This window comes from Chenopodium quinoa, unplaced genomic scaffold (assembly GCF_001683475.1).
Source record: "Chenopodium quinoa cultivar QQ74 unplaced genomic scaffold, ASM168347v1, whole genome shotgun sequence".
In the NCBI taxonomy this organism is placed as follows: Eukaryota; Viridiplantae; Streptophyta; class Magnoliopsida; order Caryophyllales; family Amaranthaceae; genus Chenopodium; species Chenopodium quinoa.
Window position 1 is genome coordinate 663,283 of NW_018744616.1, and position 10,083 is coordinate 673,365.

The following is a 10,083-nucleotide window of genomic DNA, read 5'->3' on the forward strand; positions in this document are numbered from 1 at the left end:
AGCTGAAACCTCTTCGCATGAAAATGTACTCTTATGAAGCCATGGAGAAATCCTTGGCCAGCGTAAAGGAACGCCTGGTGACCCAGGAGAAGAGTCTTACCCAAGAGCTCTCGGAAAAGGCCGAGCAAGAGAAGAAAGAGCTGGTCCGGGAGATGATGGAAGACTCCGCTCAAATCCAGCGCATGACCTGGGGCCGCCTCTTCCCCAGTGCCGACTTTGCCTCTTGGGAAAGAACGTACCGCCAGTGTTCGGAAACATATAATCAAGAGATCCTGGCGGCTGCTGAAGAAGAGGTGTTGGGGGAAGCGTTGGAGGAGGAGGTGGAGCCGGTAGTGGCGCTTGTGCCGCTTGGGGGTAAGGCATCAAAAAAGGATGCAGCTGAAGCCGAGTCCAGCAAGAAGAGTGCTGACCAGGCGGCAGCTGCTAATACTGAACTGCCCCCTTCTTAAGCTTTCTGTATTCTTTCCACGGCCTGCGTGCCGTTTGCTTTGTATTTACCCGGCCAGGGGGCCGGGGCTTTGAATATTTTGCTGGTCTTTAATGACCGGCTTATTTTTAATGAATTTTTGTTTTGCTTCAAATTTGTCTAAGTATTCCATATCTAATATCCAATTGTTTACTAGACCGACTGTTTTACATGGCCGAACGTTGCAGACAGGTACGGACAGTTAGTACGCCGCCTATGCCCCTGGACGAATGGTTGTCTGTTTCCAGGATAGACGATCAGTCGGCCATTTATCCAATCGGTATTCGAACTATTTTGTCTGGATCCTTTTTAGGCAAGCGGTCCTGTCATTTGTAAATTTAACCAAGTAGGAAAGTGGTCTGACCAAGTAAATAGAGTATTACCTAGTCGCCAAGGAATTGAGTAGTAGAGATAACAAGCGGCGGGTACCGGTTGTTTCCCTTTATTGCCAATGTTGTTGGCTTTTAACTCATAATTTGTTAACCTAGCAAGAGTAGTGGTTGAGAGCCCCTGTTTGTTAAAAACAGGCGAACGACTCATACCTTTTAGGCTCCATACTAAGTTTGAGTGACTATTAAGTTAACATAGGAGTTACTTAGTCTTCGTCACAATCTAGATTGAGTAGTAGAGGTACCAGGCGACGGAGGCCGGCTGATCCCCTTGATTTGCCAATGTTTGTTGGCTATTAACTCAATAGGTTACCTAGTAGGAATAGGGGTTTGTGTGCCCCTGTTTGTTAAAAACAGGCGGACGACTCAAACCTTTTAGGTTCCATACCAAATTTGAGGGAGTGACTATGAGTTAACGTTGGAGTTACTCAGTCGCCGTCACTTTTGTTTGAGAAGTAGAGGTACCAGGCGGCGTAGGCCGGCTAGACCCTTGATTCGCCAATGTTTGTTGGCTATTAACTCAATAGGTACCCCCTGCATTTATCCCAAGTAATACAGGCGGTCATCTGACTCAGATGTCAACTGCTACCACTGGTTTGGTTAGTGATAGAGTTATCCTTGTCTCAAAAACGGCTACGGGGTTGCCCTTGGGGACAGTCGTATAGGTGCCGTGTGATTAGTTTATAGAACAATGTTCCACCCAAAAGGGAGCTGCTCTCTGCGACGAATTTCATCCGGAGGGATGCCGTCGGACGCCTGCTATGATGTTGGGACAGGTCGTATTAGTTTTGTAGATTTGATCAGTTGGCTTGGCGCCTGGTCTGATCATTCGGCCCGTGGCCTTGGTAAGTTTTTGGTGAACGTAGATGCTAAGTAAAAGGAGGGTAGCCGCCTGTTAGGCACAGGGTCGGCCAGGCCCTAATCTTTTTAGCTAAGCATTAGGGGGGAGGCTATGTGTTTGGAACCAGTCGGCCATCTTCTTATGGAGAGTAGCCGACTATATGCCCAGACGACATGCCCCTATTGTGAGTGAAATACTCAATGGAGAGTAGCCGGCTGTAAAGGTACAGACGGCATGCCCCTCTGAAGATAGAGTGAAAAACTCAATGGAGAGTAGCCGACTGTAAAGGTACAGACGGCATGCCCCTCGTAGTACAAAATTGAATAGTAAGTGCAAACTTTTATTAAGTAGCTCTTTACTTTACATCATTCAAAAGAAATATTTCTTAAGATTATCTATATTCCAAGTTCGAGGCAACGGTTGTCCGTCTGGTGTTTCCAGACGGCAGGTACCGTCCCTGACTTCCTCATAGATTCGGTAGGGCCCTTCCCAGTTGGGAGTTAGTTTGCCAGACTCATTAGCCCTACCAACTGCTTCCATTTTTCTAAGTACAAAGTCCCCTACTTTGAGTGGACGCCTGTGTACTTTTTTGTTGTATGATCTAGTCATTCTCAGGCGATAGATCTCATGGCGCAAGACAGCATTGCCCCTCTTTTCAGGAAGTGAGTCTAATGCCAGGCGCATGGCTTCCCAGTTTTCCTCTTCGTCATATAGCATTACTCGAAGAGTCGGCTCGTAGTGTTCTATTGGAAGAACAGCTTCCGCACCATAAGTTAGGAGGAATGGAGTTTCTCCAGTCGCCCCTTTTTCAGTCGTCCTAATGGCCCAGAGAACATGTGGTAGTTCATCCGCCCATAGGCCGCCAGCTCGTTCAATCTTTTTCTTGAGACCGTCTAAGATGATTTTATTAAAGGCTTCTACCTGGTCGTTTGCTTGTGGACGGCCGACAGATGCAAAGTAGTTTGCAATTCCTTGGTCACCCAACCAGCTTTTGAGAACAGGCGTCTCAAATTGGGGACCATTATCAAAAACCATAGACATGGGAACCCCGAACCGAGTGATGACATTTTTCCAAATGAATGAAATTACATCTTTCGTCTTGATTCCCTTTACCGCCTCCGCCTCTACCCACTTAGTGAAGTAGTCAACGGCAACAAGTATGTACCTCCTGCCGCCTGTAGCAAGCGTATATGGACCCAGAATGTCCATGCCCCACTTAGCAAACGGTAGTGGGCTATGAATGGTAGTGAGGTCAGTAGCCGGACGGTGAATTAGTTTGCCAAACCTTTGGCATTTGTCACATTTTTTCACCATCTCCATTGCATCTGCTTCCAAAGTAGGCCAAAACTAGCCCTGCCGCCTTGCGCTTTGAGCAAGCGTCCTACCGCCTATATGAGAAGCACAGTAACCAGAGTGAAGATCGTCTAGTATCTCTCGTCCCTTTTCTGGAGTAACACACTTTAAGAAGGGTTGAAGGTACCCCCTTTTTGTGAAGTTCTCCCTTTATCATTTCAAAACAGGTGGCTCGTTTTTTCAGTGCTGCCGCCTGTTGAGGATCATCCGGCAGTGTACCGTTTGTCAGATATGCCCTGATTGAATCCATCCAGGTTGAGCTTCTGTCTAGGATTCCAATAGGGTTTTCCTCGATGCTTCTCTTCTCCATTACTTCCCAAAAAACAGTTTGAGGAGTATCAGAGGAGGCGGATGATGCTAATTTTGACAGTGCATCCGCCTGGTTGTTTTCTGATCTCGGCACTTGGATCAGATGGAAATCCTCAAGGGAGCCGACTGCTTGTCGCACCGCCTGTAAATACTTGATCATGGCCGGATGGGTTGCTTCGTATTCGCCATTGTACTGACTCACTATCAATTGTGAATCGGAACAGGCGTCTATTTTTCTTGCCCCTGCCGCCTTGCACATGCGGATCCCGGCTAATAAAGCTTCATATTCTGCCTCATTGTTTGAAGCCTGAAAACTGAAGCGTAGAGCATACTCGTACCTGTCTCCCTCTGGCGACTGACATATGACGCCTGCTCCACAACCATTTGAAGTAGAGCTTCCGTCTACATATACCTTCCATACTTGGTCTGGAACTTGAGAGTCAGGAGGACGAGTCATCTCTACAATAAAATCAGCAAAGGCTTGCCCCTTCACTGCTTTTCTAGGCTCGAATGTAACTTCGAGGCTCTGTATTTCTATGGCCCATTTGATCATTCGGCCTGACGACTCCATGATGGTCAGTGGCCGCTTGATAGGTTGGTCTGTATACACGACGACTGCATGTGCCAAAAAGTAGGGCTTCAATTTTTTAACAGCCATGAAGAGTGCAAGACCAAATTTCTCCACTAGGGGATACCTCAACTCGGCATTTTTCAGTACGTGACTGACAAAGTAGACCGGGAGCTGACAGCCGTCCCTTTCAGCAAGGAGAACAGCGCTTAACGCATGATCAGAGACGGCAAGGTACATGTAGAGAACCTCTTTGGGCAAAGGGCTGACCAGCCTCGGCAAGGAATGCAAGTGAACTTTTAATTTCTGGAAGGCGGCCTCAGCATCCGGCCCCCATTCAAACCTTGCCTTTTTCTTAATTGCCTGGAAAAAGTATAGGCATTTGTCGCCTCATCGGCTTAGAAATATTCCCAAGGCCGCCAGACAACCTGTTAACTTCTGAACCTCTCGGATGGTACGAGGCAACTGCATGTCAATGACCGCCTGCACCTTCTCAGGGTTCGCCTCTATTCCTCTCTGATTGATAAGGAATCCGAGAAATTTGCAACCCAGTCTGGGAAGTAACATTGCCGAATGAACCCTGCATCAAGTAATTTTTTAACTTCGGCGGCTGCCGCCTGACTTCTTTCTTCGCCATGGTTCCGCTTCTTTTGCCGTACCGGCTTCTTTTTCGGATCCACGGCCAGTTTATGTACCGCCAGATCAGGACTAATGCCTGGCATTTCATGGACTTCGAATGCAAAGATGTCCTTGTATTCTTTCAATAGTTTGTGAAAGTTGTCACCAAGGTTTCTCAGAGCAGTCGTCCCAACTTTGACTGTTCGGTCAGGACGTGAGTCGTCTAAGATCAGGTCCGCATGCTCACCAGCCGGCTGAGGGCGGAACTCATCCGGCCGCTCCTCTGCCAATGATTGCTATTTTCTTGCTTTTCTTGCGGCCCCTGTCTGGGATGCCTTTCTCTTTTTGCCGCCTGCGTCTTGAACAGGCGCACTCTCCTTGACATTGTCAAGGTCTGTTTTTTCACCACTTGACCCAGTGGCCATAACAGTGGGCTTGACATCCGAGAGATAGCACTCTCGGGCCATCCTCTGATCTCCCCTTAGGGAGCCGACTGTTCCATTATCCCTCTCAAACTTGAGCAACATAAGAGATGGGATTATAACAGCCTTAGAATTATTCAGGGTAGGTCGACCCAGAATCATGTTGTAGGCCGAGAGTTCCTCTACTACCAGGAACCGGACTACCATGTGTCGTCCTTCCCCTTTTTCGCCCAAGCGGATGGGTAAATCTACTCGTCCCAGTGGGTGGACGACTCCTCCTCCAAACCCTACTAAAGGGTGGGAGGCCGGATGTATGCAATCAGTCTGATATTTCAGTTTTGACAGACATTTGCTACTGATGAGATCTGAGGAGCTTCCGGTATCTATGAGGATTCGGCCAACTCTCTGGTTGGCCACTTTACATTCAATAACGAGAGGGTCGTCATGCGGCCCCCTTACCCCTCCTAGATCTTCTTCAGTGATGACAATCTCAGGAAATGAATATTTGGACGACCGTTCTTGGTGAACGGAATTTATATCTAACCGCCTGATATTGTCTTTGTTGCCCCTAATAGTGGGGCCGCCTCCTGAGAAGCCGCCTGCAATGGTGTAGACGACTGCATCATCTGTATCAGAGTTGTCGGCCTGCTGATTCTTTTTGGCCGACTGCTTTTTCGAGGAAGTGTTCCCCGTAGATTTCTTGACATAAGTGTCAAGATCACCTTGCTCAGCCAGGCGGTCTAGGTACCGCATGAGACTGATGCAGTCATTGGTGTGATGACCAACATCATCATGATAAGCACAGAATTTATCTTGGTTCCGGTTTTTTGCAGAACCCTTCATGGGGACCGGCTTCTCAATTGAGATCCGTCCCTTGATTTCTTTTAGGATAAACTGGTTATCCCTGTTAAACGCATACTTTGGGGAGTATGGTTTGAATTCTTTTTTCTTTTTCTGGGCTGGCTGTTTAGAGGAATCAGCCGCCCAGACCTCTTTTCTTTTCTCATCTTTGTTAGACGACTGTTTCTGTCGTTTTTCTCTTTTGTCGAACCGTTTCCCGTCCGACTGTTTTATCGTACAAAGATCAGTCGCCTGTATATAGGCTTCTGCTTCAATCAAGGCCTCTTGAAGAGTCGCCACCCTTTTTCGAACCAAATCAAATTTGAAGGTAGACCCGTCTTTGAGACCTCTGAAAAAGTCAGTATAAGCTACCTCATCCGGTAGCCCTTGAATCTGTATTCTCATTAGGTTAAACCGCCTGATGTAAGAACGAAGCCCCTCCTTCTCGCCCTGCTGAATTGTTCCCAAATCAAGGGTCGTTTTCTTCGCAGGGATGTTCATGGCAAAGTTGGAGGTGAATAAGTAAGCAAGCGTCCTGAAGCTATTTACACAACCAGTCGGCAGGTTGCCGAACCATTGTTGTGCGATTCCTTTGAGAGTCACTGGGAAACACTTGCACCAAGTGGGATCATCCAACCCTTGAAGGTACATCAGGTTGGTGAATGCCATCAGATGGTCTTCTGGGTTAGTAGTGCCGTCATAGGCGCCTACTAGTACATTTTTCACTTTGGCCGGCTGAGCGGCTTCAGTAATTTCCTTGGAGAAGGCCGACGGCTGTTCACCAAGTCTAAGCAACCGTAGCTGCCAAACCATAGGTTGGACGCTTTTTGCTGCAGGTCTACCAAACGGAGGTGGCTGCAAAAAATACTGTTGTTGCGGCACAAATGGTAAGTTTGGTACCGCCTGGTCGCTATGAAAGCCGGACTGACGGGAGGTGCCGCCTGAATGACTCTCATGATACGACTGAGTATGCCTCATCGAGGCATTTCGCAAACTGTCTTGAAAGTTTGAAGTAGAGGCCGACTCTGACAATCGGTCACTCTTCTTCTGCTCTAGCAGTAGCCGAGCGTCTGTGAATGTTTGCTTCGACCCGTCCGCCTGAATATGACGAACAGGTTTCCTATTTCCTGTAGGATAACGGAATTTTGTGAAATCAAGGGCAGGGGGCTCCCGCTTCCTAGATTTAGGATGAGGAGTCGCCTCTCGCCCTTGAACTGGCTTCCTCTTCAGTGAAGTGGAGGGTTTCTTGGCCGACTGCTCCTTGAATGGAGCAGGCGGCTTCTTGTTGATCAACTCTTGAATCTCTCCCTTGAAGTCCCTCATGAAGGTCATAAGTTCGTTCCTTGTGATGGGAGCAGACCCATCAGTCGGCTGTTGCCGAACAGGCGGTGCGCCTGCTGGCTCGCTTCCTTTTTGAAGATGCTCCCGTTCCCTCCTTTCGGTATGACGGGTACGTCGGGCCCTTAGGGTCCCGTCTGAAGCTGTATGAGCTTCAACTTCGAATTCACTTTCGGTATCATGGTCCGACTGAACTTGAGGGTCGTCTAGGGGACGCCTCTCTTCAGGAGTCGGTACAGACTTGGATGCCATCTCAGAAGTACTCTCCCCACAGACGGCGCCAAATGTTTCGGGGTTTTCTGATGTCCTGCGGAGAGTTACAATTCCGAGACTGGAACCGGACGCCTGTACCTGCAAAATAACGGAGACTCCTGTGAGCTCCGCCTCCAACGGTCAAGTTAGTACCTGATTAAGGAGTAATTAATGCGGAAATTAAAGTGATTAGGTCTCTCTAGGTGAGAGTGATTAACGTAGGTAATCTGCTTTGTTAGCGAGATCAGCCGGTTATTACTGTGTGTAATTAATGTGTTTTCTCCGTAATGTTTATGTGTTCTCTTTTTGTAATCCCCCTTAATGAGGATTAAGGGAGGTATTTATAACCTTGGAAAACGTGCCCATCCTAGGTTTAGGTTAACCTAGGGCCGATTGGGCTTCCCTCGGAAGTTGGGCCTGGGTGGCCGGTTTCTCCATTAGGCATGGAGTATGCCACATGTCGTGATATAACAGGTCCAAGGTGGACGAATAAGCGCGTGCCACGTGGGAAGCCCTGGCTGTTCCAACTGGGGGACACTTGGCAGGTCCTGATTGGCCCACGTGGCGCATTCCGATTGGTGGGAGCAAAATCCCCTAATCAACAGTGTTCCCTTATAATTCAAAAGTGTATCATTATAACCAACAACGGTTCCAATTCAAGAAATAAGGGTACCATTGAAATTAACAAGAAAAAGGGTACCTTTAATTTGTAAGGAACTAGGTTATCAATGTTGAGGTATAGGGATTGAACAATAAACTACCAATTCCACCAAAATATATATATATATATATATATATATATATATATATATATATATATATATATATATATATATATATATATATATAATTGAGATCATGTGATAAACAAGGTGAATAATAGGAATTAGGAAGTAATTTCAGTCATTGATCGCACTCCATCTAATGGCTCACATTGCACCCGCTCTCATTAATGGAATTCTCGTAATTTCACTGTTTTCAAACTTTTTCCCAGTTTTTTCAACTTTTAAGCCAATTTCATTTACTTTAAGACTGATTTCATTTAATTTTACTAAATTTTTCTAGTTCGCATTCACCATGTTGGAACAAACCGCACTTTTGTCTTAAATTAAATTCATTAGGTTAGTCAATTAAGCGAAAAGAAAAACAATCCGCGTAAATTATTATGCCTTCCCAAACCTTAAATTTTGTCGTAGATGAAGTGATATATATTTTGCAACTGATTTAAAAAATTTAGATAAGGGTCTGTTCTCTTACGTTGAAATTCAGTTCAGTTCAGTTCAGTTCAACTGAGTTCAGTTAAGTTAAGTTCAATTCAGTTCAGCTGAGTTCAGCCAATGAGAACAGGCCCTTAGAAATTCTCATATCTCATTTTTGTCTTGTAATCCTAATCCTAATTTGTTTAATACGGTTTTTACCCTATAAATTTTTAGCAATACCTTTTTTTTTTATAAATTTCAGTGAAACCCTACAAAATTTTAGTGGTACCCTACCAATTGTCAAAGGTATTTCATCAAACACCATTGTGAGTAACTAGAGAACGATTTATTCAATAATAATACCACTAAATATCATTTAACCAGTGCACCACTGTAACCAACTAGGGTTCCAATGTACCTATGTAGGGTTCAACTGATATAACAATGTCTCTATAATTAACAAGGGTACCATTATAACCAACAAAGGTTCCAATTCAAGAAACAAGGGTACCATTAAAATCAACAAGGAAAAGGGTACTAACGTTGAGGTTTAGGGATTGAACAATATACTACAAACATATTTACATCAAAGATCTAGATTCTAAGGAAAAGGAACTAATTGACATATATACGTCAAAGATCACTCAAAAGGAAAAGGATCTAGTACGTATAAGTTAATTTGTATAACTTTGAGACATATTTTTATATTATTTTTTTGGAAAAGGTAAGAAAAAATAAATATTAAGAAGCCCTCCTTACGAGGGGAATAACTTTGAGACATGACATTGGACTCTATATATATAGAAGTCACAGCATTCGACTTATAAGCAGATCAGATCAGCTAATCCTTACCTTTCAAAAAGTATGAAATAACTCTTATGAAAAGTGTTTGGACAATTATTCCCTTTAAAATATTTATTTACTTATTTGCCCTTATTAATGTTAAATACTTATTCGCCCTAGTATAAGCAAATGAGTTAATTATAAGGCAAGTTTTTTTTTCTTAATTATTATTTTGGTAATGTGATAGGACTACACAAAATAGTTGATTATGAAAAGACCATAACTTGGCTTCACTCAGATTTTTTTTGCCATAATTGTTAATTTTTAACTACTTATTGTGTTTCCCTTTAGCAATCACAGTACAAAGATTGTTAACAAACTTGAATTGTACATGTGCCCAAATGGGCAGGTACCTTTAGCATAGTTAACTGTTTCATTTACATACTGGGGAGTAGTATATAATTGGACCTTTGCCATATGCAATGGTACTATAATTGCACCTGAACCCATATGTAATTGTACCATTAACATATATAATTGAACAAATGTAATATGTAGTGGTACTAATTGTGGCCTCAATTCTTCACTTTTTATATTTAAACATAATCTACATATGTGCTGAAACTGCTAATTGAAAGTATTGTATGTTCAACTCCAGTAAAACATCGTACTACTATAACGTTTACCTTTGAAATTGCACCTTTG